Source organism: Capricornis sumatraensis, chromosome 19, assembly GCF_032405125.1.
Source record: "Capricornis sumatraensis isolate serow.1 chromosome 19, serow.2, whole genome shotgun sequence".
Taxonomy (NCBI): Eukaryota; Metazoa; Chordata; class Mammalia; order Artiodactyla; family Bovidae; genus Capricornis; species Capricornis sumatraensis.
The window spans coordinates 69945405-69970139 of record NC_091087.1 but is presented as its reverse complement, the minus strand read 5'-3'; positions in this window follow the sequence as shown (position 1 = coordinate 69970139).

Sequence of the window (24735 nt, the reverse complement as noted above, 5' to 3'; positions counted from 1 at the left end):
CACCTTGTTTAATTGTTGCAGCTTTAATGATCTTCCAAGGAGATCTCTAGTTTCTTCCTTTTGGAGGAACACAAACACTAATTGGTTAGAAGCAGGATGTGACCAAAGAATTTCTTGATTTCCTACCTTCATGGGCTGGGCAGGACTTCCCTGAACTACAAATCGTAAGTGGACATCAGCTTTAAGTTCTTTGGGGGCTCCCAACCACACTGGTAATCATGCGTGCATGCTAAGTCACTTCAGTCCTGTCCAGCTCTTTGGGACCTCATGAACTGTAGCCTGCCTGGGTCCTCTGTCCATGGAATTCTCCAGGCAAGAATACTGGAGTGGGTTGCCATGACCTCTTCCAGGGGATCTTTCTGACCCAGAGATTGAATTCATGTCTTTTATGTCTCCAGCAGTGGCAGGCAGGTTCTTTACCAGCAGTGCCACCTGGGAAGCCCTTTCAACTGCTAATCTATGGTACTCATGAAATTGTGTCTTTTCTCCATTTCCCATCACTAAAGTCCCCTAATCATGCTAACTTTCAGGTTGCCAAGACCCAGTCAAGATAAGTGGGATGGGTGACTTGTAACCGATCCACTAGGGGGAACATGCAAAGATTTCCTCCCTTTGAAGATGCAAAGATCTGCATGTGTGGCCCCTGGAGTCATGGAGAGCAGGAAGAGCAGGACAAGGAGGTCATTACAAGCTCAATCAAGGGAAGGACTTCCCTCTAGAGCCACTCGTTCCTCAGGAAGGCTCTGGGGCAGGAGACATCCAAGCAAGCCTGGGAAACTCTTCCTCTTGCATTTCAAGAGAGAATCTCTGGAGCAGGTGAACATGCTGATATAAGAATGTACAATACACAGTGTGATCATAGCAAGAGCTGCATAATAATTTCTTCTTAATTGTAAAGACTTAGCCCTTCAGCAAGTGTTTTCACACATTCATACATAGCCTTAGAGCTCTTGTTAAATTACTTTTGATTGGAGTATAGTTTCTTTACAATGTTTGTAGTTTCTACTGTACAGCAAAGTGAATCAGCCATATATATATATATCTATATATCCCCTTCCCTTTCAGGCTTCCTTCCCATTCAGGTCAGCATGATGTATTAAAGGGAGTTCCCTATATTGTATAGTAGCTTCTCACTAGTGAACTATTTTATACCTTGTTCTGATGGTGTATATATGTCAGCCCCCATCTCCCAATTTATCCCACCCCATCCCCTTTCCCCCCTTGGTACCCATACATTTGTTTTCTATGCTTCTATTTCTCCTTTGCGAATAGGTTCATCTGTACCATTTTCCTAGATTCCGCCAATATGTGTTAATATACAACATTTGTTTTTCCCTTTCTGACTCACTTCACTCTACATGACCCCTCTGCCAAGTGCTGGAGAAACAGCAGCTGTCATTGCCCTTGACATGGAGGACTGAGGAGCTGAGGGTCTAGGCATTGAGGACGCAGCTTCCTGGCCCATACCTCCCGTTACTAAGGAGCTGCCTGGTAAGTGAGGCATCATTGACATGTTCACACAGGAGGGAGAGATGCCAGCTGACTGACCTGCAACAAAACTCCTAAACTCTAAGGCCCTGGGGGAGGAAGCTGAATCTTGAACTCCTGGGTCCTCAGTGTCAAAGGCACTAACTGATACTGTCTCTCTAGCACTTGGTATAGGAGTTAAGGTTGTATCCCCCTAAAAAAAGTTTGGCTGGGAATGTGCTGATTGTAGACCCAAATCTACATCTTCAAACCCTCTCACCAGTGACCCTTGTTCTGTTCTTACAAGACAAAGTTGTCAAAGCATCACCAAAGAAGTTGTTCAAAAGTTCTCAGTTCAGTTCATTCACTCAATCATGTCTGACTCTCTGTGACCCCATGGACTGCAGCATGCCAGGCCTCCCTGTCCATCACCCAGAGTGTGCTCAAACTCATGTCTATTGAGTTGGAGATGCCATCCAACCATCTTATCCTCTGTTGTCCCCTTCTCCTCCTGCCCTCAGTCTTTCCCAGCATCAGGGTCTTTTCAAATGAGTCAGCTCTTCGCATCAGGTGGCCAAAGTGTTGGAGTTTCAGCTTCAACATCAGTCCTTCCGATGAGCACCCAGGACTGGTCGCCTTTAGCCTTCTCTTCTCTGCTCCTTCCTTCTGCCTTTCTCGCTGGGCTGTGTGTGCTCACTCAGTCATGCCTGATTCTTTGCAAGCACATGGATTGTAGCCTGCCAGGCTTCTCTGTCCATAGCATTTTCCAGGCAAGAATATCGTAGTGAATAGCCATTCCCTACAATAGGGGATTTTCCTGACCCAGGGATTGAATGTATGTCTCTTGTGGCGCAGGGGACGCCTGTACCACTATCGTCACCTGAAAAGCCCTCTTTTTGTCTGCCTATCTACTAAGCCCCTGGCTAAGCACCAGTATTACAACATGAACAAGAAGGACATGGTTCCTTGCCATTATGACTCATGGTTAAGAATTAGCATTAGTGGTTGACAAAATAAGGGGAGCTTGGTTCTCTGCTAGTGAAAAATCAAGGCTGCAGGAACTCATCAATGTTAAGTCCAAAGGAGATAATATCAGAAAGAAGGTCAATTCCTGTAATGAGCAAATTTCATCTTCTGAAAGAATCCACCATAATATACTTCCAAGGTCAGCAAGAATTTCCAAGAAGATCCAACAGTGGACAGACCCTCAGGAAATACAATTAAAAATGAAAGCTAAGCTGGAAACTGGGTCTTGCCCTGTAAATCATAGACCTCTAAAACACCTAAACCTTTAAAACAACCATTTATGCCTCCCAGCCTAGGAGGCTATTTTATTGACAATTGAAACTTTCCACTGTCAGGTGCTGGGACCCACTGATTAAGAAGAAAAATTCCCTGCCCTCACAGTTCTTGGAGACTGTTACCAAGAACGAGACAACTGTGTTGGACTTCCCATCACAAAGGATAAAGACAAAATTTTTGCTAGATGACAGTTTTTCATCTTAAGAAGGGCCTTTCATGTATGCAATAAGATCTTTCTTTATTGGTTGGGAAGCCAAAAAAACGTGCTGAGGATCCAAGAACAGATGCGTTTGGTTTTAGCTTTCTTGATTTTCCTGGTTGTTCACTGAAAGTATCCAGGTGGACAAGCCACAGGATCTAGGTTTCAGTTGCCAGTTTTCTTCTGAAAGAAAAGTGAAGGAGTCGATCTGTGATCTGGTGTTTACGTAACTGATCATAGCGACTGCTTTGGCTTGCTATGACTCAACTTCAAGGTGTGTGAAAAATATATATATTTTTTTGAAAAAAAAGAATGCTTTTACGGCAAAAGAGATGATGAAAGAAGAGTGAATTCTAAGGCAGAGTGACAAAGAATTTCTCTTCGCACTCTTTCAAATAATAATAATACTAGTGATGCTTACTGTCTGTTCACGCTGTGCTCTGAATGCTTCCCAAAACCCTGAGACAGTAACTCACTCAGTCCTCACTGCACGCCCAGCACTCTGGCAGAGCTCTCATCTTGGTGGCCTCGGGGGCAGGAGTGTTGACCAAGAGCGCGGGGGTCTTCAGCTGTATCGGAGATTTTGGACTTTGTACAGGGGGTCTTCCCAGGGAAAGCTTTAGCTCCTTCTTGATATTTTCGTCAAAGTTGTGTGAAAATTCATTCAGGGTGGCAGAGGGGAAGAGCAGGTGGCAGGAAACATATCTGGTTTTGTGACCACACGTGGCTTCAACCTTCATTCACCTTCCTATGCAATGAGAGGGGAACATCACAGACCCCCAGAGCATGTGCTTGAGGTTTGCAGGAAAAACTAGAAGAAATCTCCTAGGAGCCAGGCAACAGCCTTTCCTGGGGGCAGGTGGGAGCCCAGGTCATGGCCACAGAAGACAGTATTTTACTCCAAGGACAGACCTCAGGAAAGGTTTTTTGAATGAATATTTTCTAGGCAGCCATGCTTCCCAGGCCAGTGGAGAAGGCAAAAGGAAGTGTCACGAGAGTTCATTAAATGTCAGCAAACAACTCTGCTTGTTTAGTCTATTTTCAAGGAGAGATTATTGGAAATTATTTCATAATTCCCTCTCCAGCAATTTATATTCATGTCCCATAAACAAAGCTCTTTGCAAAGGACCATTGGTCACTCCTATCTTTAATCACCATGATATACAAGAGAATCAACATTGTTTGATAAATTAGCTTCTAGTGTAAGAAATAAACCGTTTTTTCCATTTAATTTTTGTTTTATTAGAGTATTTTGGGACTTCCCTGTTGGCTCAGTGGTAAAGAATCCACCTGCCATGCAGGAGACTGCCTGCCATGCAGGAGACTCCCTGCAATGCAGGAGAGCTAGGTTCGCTCTCTGGGTCAGGAAGATCCCCTGAAGAAGGGAATGGCAACCTATTCCAGTATTCTTGCCTGGGAAACCCATGGACAGAGGAGCTTGGCAGCCTACAGACATGGGATCGCAAGAGTTGGACATGACTTAGCGACTAAACCACCACCATTGTAGTTAATTAACCATGTTGTGTTAATTTCACTGCACAGCTGAGTGATTCAATTATACATACACATATATCCACTCTTGCAGATTCTTTTCCCATAGAGGTTATTACAAAATCTGCCGAGTTCCCAGTGCTATACAGTAGGTCCCTGTTGATTATCTATTGTATATATTTGTATATGTTAACCCCAGACTCCTAATTTATTTCACCCTGACCACATTACTCCCTCCCCAAGCAAGTCAGACAAAGACAAACACATGATATCACTTATTTGTGGATTAAAAAAAAAATCACCCAAATAAATGTATTTGCAAAAGAGGAAGAGACTCAAAGAAATAGGTTTTTGATAATCAAGCGCTCGGGTACCAGACTATCATCAATGAAGCCTCTATTCCGTCTTATAGGATTTCCTTGCCATTCAAAATGAAAACACCACTATGTGGAGACATTCAGCTTTTGTTCTGTTGTTGTTTGGTTGCTTTTGGTCACACCAAGATGAGATTTCACCAATTGGAAGCTGGCTCTTCATTTTATGATTGGGTTTTCCTGTGGCATTGTAGGTACCCTCTCATAGGGTCTAAACGTTGTTCTTCCCTGAAACCACAAAGTACATGGAAATATAAGAAAATGAGATTCTGAACAGGACTGCTGATGAACAGTTCAAGATTTATAGTGAAATGATGCCAACTGCAAGCCATCCTTTTTATTTTGAGGAAATGTGTCTACTGAGGCTCCCTGCCTTTCTGGACCCAGATGGAGGAAGGGCATGCTTCAAAACGCTCCAGAACTGTTTTTTCTCTCCCTTCTAGAGAGCTTCAATAATGAATGTTGTATTCATTTTTTTTTTTTATAGCTGTCCATTTGAATACAAAGTGCCCTGTGCAGCCACATAGGATAAAAATTCAGAAAGGCCCAGGAGGAAATCTCCAAGCATGTGACAACACAGCAAATGCCAGGGACAAGTCAGAACGAATTTCAAAAAGATCTCAACACTTTTGAAGTCGACCTGAAATCTCAGTGTGATTCTCTGTCATATATATGTATGATGGATGCATACATATACATCAATAGTCTATGCTTTACATGTATATATATATATGTGTATGTATTCATATGGGCTTCCCTGCTGACTCAGACAGTAAAGAATCTGCCTACAATGCAGGAGATCCAGGTTCTATCCCCAAGTTTGGGAAGATCCCCTGAGGAGGAAATGGCAATGCACTCCAGAATTCTTGTCTGGAGAATTTCAAGGACAGAGGTGCCTGGAGGGCTACAGTCCATGGGTCGCAAAGAGTCGGACATGACTGAGCAACTAACACTGATGATATATATATCATCTTTAATTCTTCAACTTCACAGAAACTTATGCCACATAAGTAGTGAGCACACACGTGCACGCAAGCACACACGCACACATGCCTTTCCAGCGCAGAGTTCCATGAACTCTAAGAATTTAAGATGAAGTGACATTTCACTCATTACAAGGGAAGTCCCCTAGCTGCTTATGCAATAAAGGGGAAACACGCCTTTAAGTCGCCTTTATTTATTTTTTTTTTATTAACCTGATTTGAATTCGAGCACATAAACTGAAGCTCAGCTCTTTGACTATATGGAACTCAACCAAAGCTAGCTGCAGACTGCTGTGAAGGAGGCATTTCAGTCACAGCCCAGCACGTCCTGTGATGCAATACCTCCTTGAATGAAGCTTTGAAGTGCACTTCTTTCTCGACTTCCCATCAGGGTGTCCGGGTCAAAGGGGGTGACCACTCCCTGAACCAGTTATCTGCTACAGCAAGGCCTCTGTGGGAAAACTGCTGGGGTTCTGATCCTGACCTGTGCCCCTTCATGAAGATCCTGGGGTATCTTTCAATCCTTTCTGTGTCTCAGGGTCCTCCTTTAGATGTCAGAGCAAGTTCAAGGCCATGGGGAGGAAGCTCGGTGATGTACAGGAAACGGGCTCATTAGGAAATCACCCGCTGTACAGTTGGCCTTCCTCGTGTGTGAGCTGTTCCTTTCCTCGAGGTTTCATTCTTGTGGGAGTTGGGACAAACGAGTAGCGGCCTGATCCAACTAAAATGTAAGTTACCTGCTTTTGAGCAGTTCAAGTGGCACCTCCTCCAGGCAGGCACCTCCGACTCTGTCAGAGGGAAAGGATCTGCTCTGCTTCCTTTGATCATAGCGAAGATCGTTGCCAGCACCTCTGTTGTAGCTCTTGCCCCCACCTGCCTTTGGTCCCCGAGAACACAGACTCTGCCAAGTCCCCGTGGCCCCCTGGCGCACTGCCAGGTACACAGCAGTGCCACTCTTGGGCATCAAGTCCAGGAGGCAAACACCGTAAAGCCTGCTTGGGTCTGAGGCTCCATTGACTAAAGTCCCAGAGATGCAAGTGAACAGCACAGTTCCTCAGCCAGTTTACTTGTCTGTTTGTTCTCAGAACTGATTTCCTGCTGGGGATAAAGTTCACACAGGAACAATCCATGACCAGGGCTGAGCAGAACATTTGTCTCCTGGACCTGGGACTTTCGGAGGCTGTTTCTAATAGATGGCTACTTAATCTGCCTTTGGCATCAAACAATACAAACAAGCAACACAGGCCTGGTGCTCTTCCAGTTAGACGGTTTTTATTTTTTAAAAAATAGAAAAAAGGAAAAGGAAAAGGGAAAAGAAAATAAATTGTCACCTTCCACGAATAGCATAAAAAGAAATATTGGTGGGGGGCAGTGGTGGGGATGCTCAAATTACAACCCCCCCAAAGAAATTTCAGCTTCTAGTATGGACATGACTTAAATTTTCATGAACAAATCAGCTGGTTTGCACAAAGGCAGGAGCAATGAAAAAAAGTAATAAATCATGGCAGGGGGACCGTGACCCACCAGGGTCCCCTGGAGGACCCCTCTGACCAGGCTCCAGTGCCTGCTCCTTGTGGTGGAGAGCACTTCCTGCAGTGGGCTAATTATCTTTTAAAATTCATATCTGGAGCCATGGGCTGCCTCATGGGATTAAGCACAGGATGCTTTGCAAATTGAAAATAAGATAGCTGTTAGGAATATATACTTGCCTCTATGATTACCACAGCAAACAAAGGCAAAACATTAATTTACATCTATTATAATAGTGAAACAAAGCCAGAGATATTCCTCACATCTCAGGCAAGAGACGAGTTCGCAAAGGTGATGTTCTTGAAAGATGATGAGATGGGGGATGGGCTACAGAGGTGAGGGCTGGTGTCGAGACCACCTGCTCCTCTCTAAGTCATCCTGTGCCCCCACCCCACCCACCTTATAAATAAGGAGACAGATTCAGAAATGGGAGAGACAGGGCAACCGTAGAGGACAGGGCAACTGTTTGGGAACGGTAGAATGGGTAGCTTCTAAATCCACCCTTGAATTTCTAATAAGATGGTGGCTATTGGCTTTTGTTTTTTTTCAATTAAAAGTTTGTTAGGAGCACATCAAAGCTCCCCAAATAATGTATTTCGTTACAAACTGGAGACTTATTCCTAAACTCTATTGGACAGAGGACAAAAAAGAGGGTCAAAGAAGCTAATAAACACGTGGTCATTTTTCTGTGCTTACCACTGAAAGTTACCTGCCACGATGGGTACTACTGGTATGTTTCCGTTTTAATGAATGAAGACATTGACATGTGCAAGGCTAAGACATTAGCCTGAAGCCCCCACAGCACCCAGTGTGTACCTGGGCCACTTCAGCCTGGATGCAGGGTGCTTGGGGCCCCAGTGCCAAGCTTATGGCCTTCTCCTGGCAAGGTCTTCCCATACTCTCAACCTGGATGCTCCTTGTCAAGTTCAAGTCATCTTGTCTCAGAATCCTCCCAAACAACCGAGAGATGCTATCTGCCCTCACCCAGTCTGCCGTTTCACTCATCAAACCCCCTTGTGATGTGGGGCATCAATGGAGCTGGGAGCCCCAGGAGGGCCAAGACCTCCTCTTTCTATCAGAGGCTCCACGCCCACCCTGGGTTGAGACTGCAGCAAGTGTTCATTTCTACCTTTGCCCTCTCCACGGAAGCTTTTTTGTTCATCGGCCGGTTGTTCCTTTCGTGCGTCATCCCGCTTGCACACGTTTATCGCATTAATCATCCTGGGTCCTACCCGGGCCGGATGCTGGCTTTCCAAATATGCCCTGTTGATCTGACGATGCTGAGTTCATTCTTCCTGAAAGCATGCCCTTGACATGGTCCCAGTGGTTGACTAGGATGAGGTGGAGGAAGCTGGGCCAACATCAAGATATTTACAAGGATTTTGGACTCTGACTTGAGGCAGCTCTTGCAATGTGGAGCCTCGCTGACTACGGGAGATGGAAAGAGTCCAGATACAGCAGGTTAGGGTGGGTGGACACCGCAAGGCGAAGATTTTGAAATCTTGGGGGTACACTATTGTTTGGTGCTTTCTGTTAAAAAGTAGAAGCATTCTCTGTTCCTGAAGTTCATTATGAAGATATGTACAACTTTTTTTCTTCCTGGGCAAGGATCCTCTGGAAGAGTCAAGTCATGTTGATGTGGTCAGCAGACTGCGTGGTTTTAGCTGTCACACATGTAATCTCAGGTCACCACCTCATATCGGATCCTGTGGGGAGGCTAGCCCCCTGGTGACCTCCAAGCTACTCAGAGGACACTGGGCTTAGAAGGAGCAAAGCCTGGAGTCTGATCTGAACGATGTCGCTCTCTCATTGTAAGCTGTTACAGTGGGACTTGTAAGGACTTGTAAGAGGTGCTTGAAGGACCTCTCTGACCCTCTGTTTCCTCTTCTGTCCAATGGGGCATGGAGGCTGGTTTCCTATTCATCCCATGGCTCTATGACTCAGTGAAGGTTGTGGCTTTGGGTGGTGAAATGACTTCCTAAGAGAGGCAGGAAGGAGGAGGAGGGGAGGGCACCAGAGGGAAGAAGAGGAGGTGGAGAGACGATGAAAGGGGCAGGTGCAGAAGGGTCTAGAACAGCAAGGCCCCTTTCCTCAGGTCTGGGATGTTTGAGGGTTTTATCTGGCAGACATGTATACAGCACTTCCAAATTGGAAATAACTCTGTAAACTCAGATAAGGTTGTCCCAGTAATACTGTAGCCAGAAACAGCTCACCGGGGCTCCCTTTCAATTAACCATTTAAATCACAGCCCATACAAACCCTACCCACTGCTGCCTCATAATAAAAAAGCAAGTTAGACCAGGGTTGAGGAGTTTTGATTCGTGCTGCTGGGTGTGAAATATCCACAACCTTTATCTTGGAGTCTATAGTCTGATGTAGCTCTTTGAAGGAACATTCCTTCAGTGGCTGGCAGACACATCTCCCCCAACCCCCTTCCTTCTGAACTGAATGGTGATTCATTATAGATAACCCCTTCTGATTAATTTTGTTTTGACTTTAACTTTGACACTAAAAAAAAAAGCTGTAATCGGTAAAATTCTCCCGTCTAACATTCACCTCTCAGCTATTTTTAGCTGGCTTTGGTGTTGAGGGGAAAAAAAAAAAAAAATCTAAATTTAGAAAGAAATTAAATTGTTGATTGTCATCGAAAGTCCTAGCTGTCAGATTAGAAAGTCATCACGTTAGACCCTCTGTGATGAATAATAAATCAGCGATTTCCTTGAAATTCTTGAGTTCTTTTCCTTCTGTCAATTGGAAGCATCAGAAGATGTGTTGGGTGAGGCAGGCGCAAGCTGGTTCATCGACACAGAGCTTCTCAGATACGTAGCTACGGATCTGTCAGAGTTCTGTATGGCCTGGCCTCCGGGGAGGGACTGGTCCATCATCCATGTACCTGGACCAACAGGGGCAGCTCTGTCCAGCAGCACATCAGAGAGTTCTATACAGCCTGGTCTCCGGGGAGGGAATGGTCCATCAGACACGTACCTGGACCAATAGGCATATCCCCATCCAGTGCCACAAAGAGGGGCAGACAAGTCTGATTTGAATCCTGGTTCCAACTGGTGCTGGGATCCAACTAAGTTCCTTTGTTCCTGCGGACCTCAGTTTTCACGTCTGGAAAATGTTTAGAATACTACACCTTATATAGAGAGGACAAAGGATTAGGGGTGTTGTATGGAAACTGTGAGCACAGCATGCTATGTAGGTGTCCAAGATCCACAGCAGCTATCAGAATTACAGTAATTACGGGGAGTGCTGCAGACAGCTGCAGTATCCGGATACTACAGACTCCAGAGGGAACCCACAGGGAGATCTGAAAGTGACTTCCAACTGTGCTCTGTCCAGTTTGGACAAAAGGTCATGAATAGCAGTCTGAGGTCAAGCTTTCCCTCCCTTTCATGACAGGAGGCAAGGCTCTCTTCTAAACAGCTCTCAAACATCCTCATCGCAGCTAAAACTCACAATGAAACATGCAAAGCAAACCCTTCAAGCAACAGTTTAATGACTGAACTTAGACTAAGTGTGACCTTTGGCCATTTAAAATCAGGCAGATTTTTTCCCCTGAGTCTCTGCACATCGCATTCTTTTCCTGCCTCTGTGCTCTGACCCGCCTAGTGATTTCTCTCTTCCCTAAATCCTGTGGGGTTATGGTGCCTGGACAAACTTCTGAGTAAACTGTTTTCTGTTGTTGTTGTTCAATCACTAAGTTGTATCCGATTTTTTTACAATTCCATGGACTGCAGCACACCAGGCTTCCCTGTCCTTCACTACCTCCCAGAGTTTACTCAAATCCGTGGCCAATGAGTCTGTGATGCCATCCAATCATCTAATTCTCTGTTACACCCTTCTCCTCCTGCCCTCATCTTTCCCAGCATCAGGGTCTTTGCCAATGAGTTGGCTCTTCACATCAGGTGGCCAAAGTATTGGAGTTTTTCACTTCCGGCATTAATCTTTCCAATGAATATTCAGGGTTGATATTCTTTAGGATTGACTAAGAGATCAAACCGGTCAATCCTAAAGGAAATCAGCCCTGAGTATGGATCCTGAATTGGTGGAAGAAATAAAGAATAGGAGGAAAAGGGAAGGAAGAAGGGAGGGAGTGAAAAGGAAGAGAGAGAAGAGAGGTGGCGAATAAATCTTTATAGTAGGAGGCATTTTACCGATGTAGAGTGTGATTTTGCAGTTTCTGATTCACAGAAAACAGGACTTCTTGTGCTCCGCACACAGTAGTGCTATGCATGTAGAAAATACCTAATACCAGTGATTCATTCAAAAGAAAGTGAAGTCGCTCAGTCATGTCCAACTCGTTGCGACCCCATGGACTGTAGCCTACCAGGCTCCTCTGTCCATGGAATTTTTCAGCCAAGAGTACTGGAGTGGGTAGCCATCTCCTTCTCCAGGGGATCTTCCTGACCCAGGGACTGAACCCAGGTCTCCTGCATTGCAGGCAGATGCTTTACCATCTGAGCCACCAGGGTTCAAAGGGAATGTGAAATTTAAGTTTGGATAACAATAGTAATTTTTATCATTACCAGCAGCCTTTATTCTGCATAACACATGGTCTATGTTATCTCATCTCTTTTTCTCATATTCCAAAGATTCCTTGAAAGTGAAAATGTTAGTTGATCGGTGGTGTCTGACTCTTTGCAACCCCACGGACTATAAGCCTGCCAGATTCCTCTGACCATGGGATTCTCCAGGCAAGAATACTGGATTAGGTAACCATTTCCTTCTCCAAGGGATCTTCCCGACCCTAAGATCAAACCCAGGTTTTCTGCATTGCAGGCAGTTTCTTTACCAACTGAGCCACCAGGAAAGCCAACGTTTAATATATAACTGGAAGACCTAGGAGTCATCAGTCTCAGCCTGCCTTCTGCTCTGCCATCTACTGCACTTCCTCCTTCGTCTTTGGTTCTGAAAATCATGAGTTCATTAACATTCAGACAGGGACCTCTGCTTTTGCAGGACAACATCAAATGAATCCACCCAAGAACCCTGACATGGGACAGACCTTGGCCATCTCAATCCTCTTGAGCTCTAAGATCTCTGAGGCTCATCTTCTCCAGGCAAGGGTCCTGCAGAACTAGCTTGGAAGACCCTTATGAGAAGCCCCAAAAGGGCTTCTCTGGTGGCTCAGATGGAATGGCAGCCCACCCCAGTATTCTTGCCTGGAGAATTACATAGACAGAGGAGCCTGGTGGGCTACAGCCCATGGGATCGCAAAGAGTCAGACATAGCCGAAAGACTAACACTTTCACTTTCATCACTTCCAATCATCTTCCAAAGCTACTGACTCTGGTCTGAGAAGATGTGTCTGGTCTAGGGTCACGCATCCAAATAGGGGTAAGACTCAGGTAGAAAACACATTTTTCAGAATCTCTCTGAAGGACTCCCTTATCAGGTTACTTCCTCTTAGTTACTACAGAGGGAGTTTGAGGTAGATCTCTCTAGAATGAGATCCTTCTCTTGAAATGTCTGGATGTGGATGCTTCCTTCTTTGTAGGGGACTTCGTAGTATATAAATCTAGGCTAACTAGAATTGGGGTAAACAGAAGAATGAATTTAATGAAAAGCTTCAGACTCCTTTCCTTCTCCCAAGAGGAGGAAGTCATGCAGAGCAGGGTCCTCCGAGCGTGGCATTACTAAAGCCAGGGAGCTGCCAGCAGTCAGCCCCATGTTCCCAGTTGCCTGGGCAGGGTCTGCAGTGCTGCAAGTTTGGGATATAGGAGGCATTCACTCAGCATCTGAAGAACTTGAGAAATGTACCTTGGCATGAGTGAGATTGTATATATGCATTATATATGTGTATGTACAGATATGTATAAATATATGTGGATATATACATATATACAGATGCACATATATATGTGGGTATACTTATGTACATATACATAAATACACACATGTATATGTGTATATATATACATGCATATCCACATATATATAATATTTATTTATTTGGCTGTGCCGAGTCATTAGTGGCACACAGGATCTTTGCAGCATCATGTGGGATTTTTGGTTGGAGTTCGTGGGCTCTCTGGTTATGGCTTAGTTGTGAACTCTTAATCACCGGGCCACAAAATTCCAGAGTCAGAGAACCCTGGCGGGATACAGTCCTCTTGGGTTGCAAAGAGTCAGACACGACTGACTACACGCATGGACACATGAGGGAAGTCCAGCAAGATTGTATGTTGTCCATGATTTACTTCTTGGTTCCATGACACATGGTGAGTTTCACATATTTGGAATGAAAACTTTGTCTCCTTTTTAATTTTAGGATGAATTGTTTCTCTTGAGATATGGGCAAGCACAGATTATGAATATTTATCATCAGCTCAGTATCATCCCTTTCATTAACCACTCTCTCTTCACCTGAATAATGTCCAAAACACTGGTCCCCTATATATATTTAGACAGATTTGTATCAACATTGCATTGTTACACTTGACTTCCCCCTTTTTTTTAATTATGTAAAAAAAATCACATTAAGCCGAATCTAATTACTGCGATGTATATTAGAAGCAGGGCACCATCAAAATTTTATTTAAATTAATCAGGTTTTGATTTAAGATATTAAATTCAAATTAATCATGTAAAAATGGAAATGATCCTTGACGTGCTTCCAGCTGTGACTTCAGTCTGTTTTCTCGTGAGTCACTTTGGGGATGTCTTGGGGGGAACATTACAAAAATTCACGCCGGTGCTATTTCAATTAGAGTTATTTAGCAGGACAGATGTAAAGAATATGGTATAATTAAGAAGGAGCTGATGATGTGGCTACAGATTTTCAGGATTAAACGAGGAAAAAAAAATACATGAACTAAAGTGAAAATTTGACTGGTGGCCATGATGCCCAAATGCAAGTGCAGAGAGGTGACACACTCATTAAAGACGGAAAGAAGATTTGCAGAAATGCGCGACGTTTTCTCTGGAGCCATCTGCAAGACTCCTACTTTGGTTTCAACTTTGAAGTTTCATTAACAAGCCGGTACTAACTGATATGGCAATTCTTATCATTCCTGAAATGATCTTTCCCCATGGCAGTCATAGCCGTCGACTAATTTGATTCCAGGCCCATCAGAAAGCTATGAGAGTTAAAACAATACTTCAAGACCCATTTTTAAAATCAAATTGCATATATTGGCATATATAACACCACATATATAGATCCATTTATTATTTATACTCACACACACACACACTGGGTGTGATTATATCAATAAATTCTTTAAAGAATGTTAATTCTCTTCTATTTATAATAAATATGACAGATTACAGAGTGTTGTAATACAGCGACTCATTTTTCATAGCACTTAGATGGAGTGGGTGATAGTCCTTTATTCACGGGTGATGAGATGGGCTTATAAAGGTTATGCAATTTGCCCAAAGCCTCATATCTAATTAGACACTCTTGGCCTGCCCACAGAAGTATCTTGTTCTCCACACCCTCACCTCTGTATGAAGTTGGTTTTTGAGGCCTCAGAAAATCCCAAGAGTCAGAATATGATCTTAAGGGCCCGTTTAGGGCATGACTGGTCAGAACAGAAATCCTGGTGTTGTGATTGCTGTGCCGGGGCCCCTTGTTTGTCTCCAGCAATTTGGCTGAACCCCAGGGAGGCACTGGGGTGGGGGCTTTCCTACCAGAGGATGTGAGTCAGCCTGGGTTTCAGAGCCTTGAGTGATCACTATTTCCATGTAAAGAGCGGTGCATATCCTTCCCTGCATCCACTCTGACAAGCACCGCTGTTCCCACGGACAATGGCTGGCCCCTCTGTCCTGCTCTGATGCCCTGGAGCCCCCAGACTGGGGCTGCACCCCTTCTCTCCAAGGCAGAGCCTCTTCCCACCCAGGTCCTCAGAGTCTTGAGAACCTCGGCTTCTTCTCTCCGGATCTCAGGCCATATTCTGATGTCACGAGTTACACATGCATCCCTGGAATGTGAGGGTTTCGAGGGAAGGAACCTGGGCTGGTTTCTCATAAATAAATTTAACTCAGGAAGAATCAAGGGCTTCTTGTTGGTCTTTAACTTTTCATACAAGCAAGGGGCTGGAACCCCAGTAGGTAGCAGGTAAACGTTTGCGCAAGGAGAAAGGGAGGGAGGGAGAGAGAGAAAAAGGAGCAGAAAACGTGAGTGAATGAACACTTCCATCCCTCAGTGAAGTGACTGCTCTTTGTGAAGGAGGATGGGGAGGCAAGTGGGAGCCTCTTCCCTCCTCCATCTCAACCCTCCCCCCACAACTGACTATCCAATCAGGGCAGGGGTCCCACCCCTCAGACATCAACTTTAGGTTTATCGCACGTGTCTGGGCTGATGCAGAGTTGTAGAAAGCAGGTGATTCATTGACGGGCTCTGCTTCCCACTCATAGGATATAAATATATGTAATTACTCTTTCAAAATCACGTTTCACTCTTTAAAAAGGAATCAGGTGGGAGGTTAAAATAATAACTTTTTTTTTTTCTCTCGGTGGAAAAGTGGTCTTTTGTCAGTTAAATGAAGTTGCTGATTTCTCAGAAATCCGATCAATCCAATAAAAGGAACTTTTCAAATACCAGGATGACATTTTTGTTTTTTTCTGGTCTTCTTTGTTTGGACTTTCCCATCTCATCTGTATCCAGCGCCATCCAACGTGGCGAATGGTCAGGCTTTGGATGGAGACCTCACTGCTTACAAGACCTGGATGAGATGCTCAGCCTCTCTGAGCCTCGGTCTCCCTAGTTCTAAGTGCCTCCTTGTTTTGTGATAAAGAACCTGCCTCCCAATGCAGGAGAAGTAAGAGACGAGGGTTAGATCTCCGGGTGGAGAAGATCCCCTGGAGAAGGGAGTGGCTACCCACTTCGGTATTCTCGCTTGGAGAATTCTGTGGACAGAGGAGCCTATGGGCTACAGTCCATGGGATTACAAAGAGGCAGACACAACTGACTGACTAACACTTTTACTTTCAACCCATCCTTAGGCTGCTCCTCTTAGAAGGTAGAGCCTGGATTTCCGTGGTTGTCACTTGCCGTGCAGGTTGGGATAGTTACTAAGTCCCTACAGCTCTTAGTAGATACGGCATCATTAGCTGGCTGGGGCTTAGACAACTTTTTCTAAATTCTCCAGCTCTAGAAAGGTATTGTGGGAAACGGTCTGTGCTTTGTGGACTTGAGTTAGGATCCTCTTTTGTAACTTAAAGTTTTGGTGACGTGCAAACACTCCATTTTCTGATTCAGTTTTGTCTTCTGTGAAATGGAGTGGATGACCTCTATGTAGTACAGTGGTTCACTGAGAAAACATTTGGCTTCTCTGACTCTATATTCTAGCCTCATCTCTCCTACAACCTCCTAGAGAAGTCAAAGAGTGAAAGAAATAGTCACTAGGTTATGTACAACTCCTTGTGACTCCATGGACTGTAGCCCACCGAGCTTCTCTGTCCATGGGATTCTTCAGGCAAGAGTACTGGAATGCATTGCCGTTCCCTTCTCCAGGGGGTCCTCCTGACCCAGGAATCGACCCATGTCTCCTGCATTGTAAGCTAATTCTTTACCATCTGAACCACCAGGGAAGCCCCACATCCTCCTTGATTGTCCTTAAAGATGCCAAGCAGGCTTCTGTCCCAGGGCCTTTGAACTCTCTGTTCTGTCTGCCCCTGGGCTGCTCTTCCCAGTTAGCAAGACGTGTTTTTTTTTCCCTTGGTCACTTAACTCGTATGACCTCAGTGTCCCTTTGTCAAAGACCCTTTCCCTGATCATCCACTCCTGTTTTCTTCGTAGCACTTATCACCTTCTGAAATTCTTTGCTTTATCTCTATACTTCTCTCTTGCCCACCCCCCCCCCCCAACATTAGATCAAGCACTTTCTCTCCTGTTCCCTACTGTATCCTCAGGATCAAAAATGTGCCTGGCAAGCAGCTGGCTTGACTGAATACCTATGTCTGAAATAAAGTGGAAAATCCACCCAGGAAAGGCAAGCTCTCCTGCATTTTATGAATTACCTTCTTTGGGGAGCTAACCCTGGGTTCAGTGGAGAAGAGCCAGGACCCTCGGCTGTCCCATCCACAAAGCTTTGTGCCCAGAGGGCTGCTTGTGCTCGGTGGCCTGAGTGCCCCCCTGCAGTGACCGTCCACAGAGAGACAGGAGAAATGCCTGGAGAGAGAAGGAGAGGAGCTGAATCATAATCTAACCGTCAGAGCAGAAGTGGGGAGGCTGAGTACGGGAGAACTGTCCCTCCCCACTGTCCTTCCTCCCAGTGTCCCCTGTCTGTCTGTCCAGAGAGCCTGTCTCACACCTGATCCTAGGGAGAGCCTTGCATCATCGCCCTTGTCGCTTGGGAAGCCAAACTCTGTCCTATTTATTCAGCTCTCCAGGTCAGGGCTGCACTCCTCCCTGAGTACCCCCAAGAGGCTGGGAGTCCCGGCGGCACCAGGTCAGGGGCAGCTAATTAATACTGAAGAGGTCTTGGTAGCTCCTGCTAATTGCTGCGGACTCTGCAGGTCTCAGTGTGTCATTATCGCCCCTGCCCAAGTTCCCTGGGGCCGCATCTGACTTCAGGCTGAGGGCAGTGATCTCCAAAGAGGTGAGAGTTTCACTGCATCTTTGCATCAGGCCTGAAAGCCACTTACTCAGAGCAGATGAAAATGGGGACCCAGTTGAGAACGCACCCAGAGGCCATGCCTATGTGGTCCTTTCACACATCAGCCACATCAACCTCCCTGCAGTCCTGCAAGGGTGATGCTTTGTTATCTCTTCCTGTCCTGAAGATGGGAAAACTGAGGCTCCCCTGGTGTCCACCTTCTGGGAATGCTGCAGGCCTCACCTGCATCAAGCAGACTCGAGGGCAAAGTTGATCTGATCTCCAGTGCCTACAGCTGCCACCACCCTACACTGTGTGCAGAGTCCAACTTTGAAGAGGGCAGCAGATGTGATTCACAGCCCGCCATCCTTGTTTGGAAACTAGTGGGGCCAGATGCCCTTCAGAAATCAGAATTTGGCCCTTTATAGAATGCTACTGTGTGTCAGAATTGTATGCTATACAACAGCAGCCCCCCCACACATCCCGCCTCCATAAAGACTCTGGGGCAGCACCTCGTGGGATAGCATGCATTCAGATTTCTGCAGCAAAATGTATGAATATTCATACTGTGTGGGGCAAAAGGACTATAAATAGCGTTATACCCGTCCCATCAGTTCACGTCCAGTTTTGCCACCAGATCAACAAGGAAAATGACTTTGGTTTGCAAAGCTTTTTGAAACTGAGACTCTAAGATTATGGACTGGTACGAGCTAAGAGACAGGGGATGCTCTCTCTTTTCTCCATGTGACAGACGGCACGTATGGCAGCCCAAGGATCATGCACAGTTTCAGTTTATAAACTCGATGTCATTCGCAAGCAGAGCATACATGCAAAGCAGAGAAGGTTCTTTAGCAGAGCGGTGGACGGCAGTGTGCCACAGCCTGGCCGCGATAGCCCAGGATTTGAGGCTTGGTAAACATTCTGCAGACAGTGCTTGTGACTGTCATCACCTGGAAGAGCCTGGTGTCAGTCAGATCAAACTTCTATTAAATAAATAGACACATGGACCAGGGCATTCAGGACATGGTCATTCCTTCCTCGAAGCTTTTCTCCATCAGTGTTGGGTGACACTGCATTTGACTTGGAGCAGTTTGCAGATGTCCCCCTGGCCGACCAAAGCTCAGGCATCACCCTTGTTGCAAAGGGTGGCATGAGGCTGCGATCATGAGGAGGTGGTGTTTTTTCTAAGACTTTAATTCAGAGCATCCTCTCCAAAATCCGGAAGACTCTTTCAACCTACTCCAGGCAGCTTACAAGAAAGAAACAGGCCCGTCTACATTTAAACTAGTGATCTGACCGCAGGCCTGCGCTCGCGTGGGAGACGGGCTATTTTGCTAAGGCCCTGAGAAACTTTTCCTTCCTCCCATCTGATAGGGTTGTTACTTCCTTTACAGTACGAAGAGCAGAGAGAGATGCAGCTCCCATCCCCCACCCCCCGACCCCTCTGCCACGTGGTGAAGGCCGAGAGCAGAAAAATAGGCCAGGTTTTCACAGAGACACACGGAGGCTGTGATTACGTAACTAGGCAGGGTACTTGCCAGTTTAGGCTCGGGTGGGTGGGAAGGGAGGCAATCCTGGGGCTTCCTGTAGAGCGAGTGCCTGGGTAGCTGTCCTTGAGATGGGCTGAGTGGGGAGGCTCACTATGGAACCCCAGCTCATAAAAAAAAAAAAAAAAATTTTGCTGCCTCAGTTTTCTCATCTGTGAAGTGGGCTTCTTATGGCCAGTTCACAGGGCCTGGAGGACAGAAGGATCTCAAGCCTACAGCAACTCACCTAATGAACCAACCCTTCCTCACTGTTCATGATTTTGCAAACATCTTATTCAATCCTCACCGTGGCATTGATTATTTTTATCTCCATTTACCAACAGGAAGACTAAGACACAATATCCTTAAGTGACTGGCTCGAGATCGTAGAGCTGTTGGTGGACCTGAGACCACATCTCAGGGCTGTCTGACTCTATACTGTATTAAATCCACTCACTAGGTCAGGTTTGAAACTAAAGTTACAACTAAGAAGCAAATCACTGATAACCTGTACTAACAGCAAGAAAAGCATTATTCTTCTAATCAAACCATCCAGCTTCACAAAGACTAAAATGAGTAAATATTCCGAGTTCTCAGTTTTTAAAGTACGCTGGGTTCTCAACCCAGGACAGAGGGTCAAGAATAGTTTAGTTTGCATCCAGAGAGCAACCTTTCCTATAGGCACTGCAGGCTGAAAAGGGTCTGAACTGCAAAGGTGGACCCGCCCTTCACCGAGACCCACAGCATGGCTCTAGAGTATCTCAGAGTCTATCTGGAGAACCTCTGGGGCCGAAGGTTAACCTTTGAGGCCATGCAGAATGATGACCTGTGTCTTTAACAGACTCGCCAGCTCCTGCCTTTCCAGGGCTGAGCCCAGCAGCTGGCTACCCCCAGGCCCAGGCTGCCTGTTTTCTACAGCCTCTGAAGCCTGCCCGGCTGCTGCCCTGGGAGTCTCCTGGCCACAGGTGAGATGCTGTGGCCCCAGCAATGCCCAGGGGGCCAATCAGGCTGGGCCTGCATGAGGTAAGATGGAGAGTCACCCCGTGTGCTCTGGGTTCGCTCAGAAATCTCAGCAGATCAATGTCACCATGGCTTTTAATTACCCCTCCTAGGTCTCATCATTATTTCATGGCCTCTAATACGCCCAGCAGGCAGCCCCGGGCACACAGATAAACAGCCACCCAGCGTGACCTGGCCTCCAAGGAGGTGCCCCTCGTGGCCTCCCAGCCCAGGGGAGGGTAGCCTGACAAGGGCCAGGCCCTGCTGAGTGCGAATCCCGTGGACACCTAGAGCCTCCGAGGATCTTCAGTAGCCTTGCTTTCTTAAGGCCTTTAAGCCCTTGCTTTCTTAAGGCCCTTAAGGGCCTTGCTCTCTTAAGGACCTTAAACCTTGCTTTCTTAAGCCTTGCCTTCTGTGTAACTTAGCACCATTCATGGAGGATCTGCTTCGTGCCAGGCAGTGGAACCAGGCCAGATGGCCTGCAGCGGGCAGCCCTGGCTTCTGCAGGCTCACTGCCTACCCATGTCTCTCTTGTCAACCCCAGCTGCCCTTCCATGCTTGCAGTCTCTCATCTAGAGCCGGATTCTCAACAGAGTGCCAGCTCATCCCCTAGAGGATACGCGACAATGCCTGGGAACTTTTTCTGTTGTCACAGCTGGGGGAGAGATGTTATGGGTATCCAGCGGATGGAGGTTGTGGAAGCAGATGACATCCTACTTTAGGACATGGAACAGTTCCTCCAACAAAAGGTCATCAGCCCCAGACATCAACAGGGCCGAGGTCAGGAACCCTGACCTGGAGGTCACCAACAATCTCGTTTCACGTGGTACATGTAACACTTTCTGCATCGCTACTGACTTCCCCGGCCACATCTGCCCCAAACATCAACAGGGCCGAGGTCAGGAACCCTGACCTGGAGGTCACCAACAATCTCCTTTCACGTGGTACATGTAACACTTTCTGCATCGCTACTGACTTCCCCGGCCACATCTGCCCTCATATCTATTCTTCAGCAACAGAAACACTCAAGGTCTCCCACCTACATCTGCTACCTGCCTTACAGAAACGTGCCTCCTACCAGTCCCATCCCTACCCCCGGAACGCCCTTCCCAGTTTTCTCCAATTACCAGCTGATGTGATGAGGCAAAGTCCTGCCTCTCCTTGGAAGACCCGCCAGTGAAATGGTCCTAGCTCAGCGATCAGCATTTTCTCTCTCGGGACCCGCAGGTACATATTTTCCCACTATCTCTATGCCTGAAAACCAACTGCTCGTGGGTTACTCCCCTGAATGATTAATAATCACCGTTGATGCTCTTGGAGTTGAGGATGGCTTTCATTTTTTAAATGAGCCAGAAAGATCCGATGTCCTTGCCCTAAGAGGGCCTCCGCGGCTCATGCAGGCATTGCTGTGTTTCTCCACATGAACGAGGGCCCCATGGCATTGAGGCAGGAGCTGATTCTGGCCCTTTCCACCCCCTAGGCACACAGTGCCACATGTCCCCACAAGCGGAACAACAAGTTGCTCCAGAAACACCTGCCGTATCGACGTGTGGACAAATCCGTCACGTGGTCTAGGATAGAAGAGTTGGAAGCCGTGGGCCAGGCTGGGACCACCTGGAAGTCCTTGTTCCTCCAGCCCCTGGCTGCTGCGTGAGCTAGCTTCGTGAACATTCGATCAACTCTGGGACCACACGCTGCAGCTCCTGCCCTCAGAGACCTCGACGTTTAAACGCCGGGCCCCCGAACTGTTCAAAGTCTCACTGAAGCACTTCAGCGATCTCAGAAACCATCCCTGAGGATAACATCATGCTTATTCCTCTCTAGAAGAAATGGAAAGAGGTGAAGCAACCGGTTCAAGGTTACCAGCTGAGGTGTGATGGAATGCAGACTGGCCCCAATAAAGCTGAAGGGTCGTCCAAACCTGCCCAGTGGATAGTCTTTCTGTTTGCACATAAGCCCATTCAATACATTTGAATTATACATGACTCTGGTCCCGGCCAGCCCAGGAAGGAGATGGACCAGGTTTGTCCCCTGTGAGACTCACAGTCAGAGCAGCTCATTTCAGGGGTCGGCGGCTCTCTGGTCCTCAAGGAGGCAGGCCTGGGGTCTGCATAGGCTTTGGCCTAAGAAGGCCTGAGCTACTTTAGCCACTCTCTGGTCTGGGACCCACGGATGAGAAGATGGAAGTCAGCAGTGATGCTGAAAGTGTTATGTGGACCACGTGAAAGAGGTTTATTGGTGACCTTTAGGCCAGGGTTCAAGACCTTGGCCCTGTTGACATTTGGGCCTGGATCATCCTTTGTTGGGGGGTCTGTTCTGCACCCTAAACTAAGATGTCAGCTGCAGCCCTGGCCTCCATCCTATCAGAGCAGACAGGGGTGGTCAGCCCTCCACAACTTCTTTTTGAACTTTACTATCATGTGAGCTCATGGGTGAATGTTTTCATCTTCCTTTAGGTTCTAAACCACAAGCATGGGCACTCCAGAGCAATGCCCTTCGTTCTTGAAATTGTGTCCCCTGCACAAAGTCCAGAATCTTCCATGGGGGTTTATCATCCTGCCCAGCCCTGACCCAAATTTATTTTCTTGGGCTCCAAAATCACTGCAGACAGTGACGACAGCCATGAAATTAAAAGACACTTGCTCCGTGGAAGGAAGACTGTGATAAACCTAGACAGCATATTAAAAAGCACAGACATCACTTTGCTGACACACATCCGTATAGTGAAAGCTATGGTTTCTCCAGAAGTCATGTATGGATGTGAGACCTGGACCATAAAGATGGCTGAGAACCAAAGAATTGATGCTTTCAAACTGTGAGGCTGGAGAAGACTCTTCAGAGTTCCTTGGATAAGAAGGAGGTCAAATTAGTCAATCCTAAAGGAAATCAGTCTTGAATATTCATTGGGAGGACTGATGCTGAAGCTGAAACTCTAATATGCTAGCCACCTGATGTGAAGAGCCAACTCATTGGAAAGGACCCTGATGCTGAGAACGATTGAGGGCATGAAGAGAAGAGGGTGACAGAGGATGAGATGGTTGGATGGCATCATCAGCTCAATGGACATGAGTTTTAGCAAGCTCCAGGCGATGGTGAAAGACAGGGAAGTCTGGAGCACTGCAGGCCATGGGATTGCAAAGAGTCAGACATGACTGAGCAACTGAACAACAACCACCATCCCTGGAGTGCCCTCCACAGAGTCCTGAACCCTGGTGGGGGTGGGGGTGGGGGGGCGGGTGCCCGCAGCTTCTCTTGCCCTGTAATCCTCACAAGAGAGGGAGGACTCTTTTGTTTGAACTTCTCTGTTTCAAATCTTGAGATGGGCTGGCTCTGAACTTGACCATCCCTGGGTTACTACTGTATGTGATTTCTTAATGGAAACTGAATTTATACTATTTTTATTTGGTCAAATAGGTAGTTTCTGATAACAAATCAGTAGTAGTTGATCACTGATGAGTTAAATTTATAGAAATAAAGAAAAAAATGTGTATTTGTTTAGGAGAGATTTTGTACATAAAGAGCTTGTCACAATATCTCCATTTACCTAAGGCTAATATTCTCTGGGGAAGAAATTCTGGAGAATAAGGGGGGAAAATGTAGGGATTTAGATGCTAAATATAGATCTATTTATAAAGCTTTCTCCTCTCCCTCTCTCCCTCCCTTCTTGCTCCTTCCTTTCTCCCACCTTTTGCCTGCCCTCCTGCACACAGGTCAGGCCTCTGTACAAGACTTACGGAAGAAGGACTCCTATTTGTTGAGGATCTAATTTACACTGGGGTCTCTGTGAGAAGCTTTGTTTTCAAACGCCACCCTTATAATGGCCCCTTGAGAGAAGTATTTTGTTCCGTGCATTTGCAGACATTCTGCTCTGCTCAGGGTCACAGGACTTGCATGTCACAGAGCTCAGTTTCTACCCAGAACAGTCTTCCTTCAAAACCAACATGCCTCCCTCTAAAGACACACTCACAAGACTCCAAAATTAGAATAAATAAGGGGATCCAGGGAGAACCCTCCCCTCAGCACTGATGGCTCATTTTGAACTTTAACCTCAAGTCGGGGGTTGGATGATGGTGGGGACTTCTGGAAGTTTTCCCAGAATGGCAGTAGTGGACACGTGTGTCCTTTGAATCTAGTTAGCAAATCCTTCAATATTTCTTAAAGTCCCTTGAAAACAGGATTACTCCTAACATTGCTGAAGGCAAAACTCTGACTGAACTTCGGGGTCCTTCGCTGAACTTGAGCACCTCTGACTGGATTCTGGATGTCTCTGAACTGAGATCTTGGACACCTTTTTTTTTTTGACCTTTTATTTTA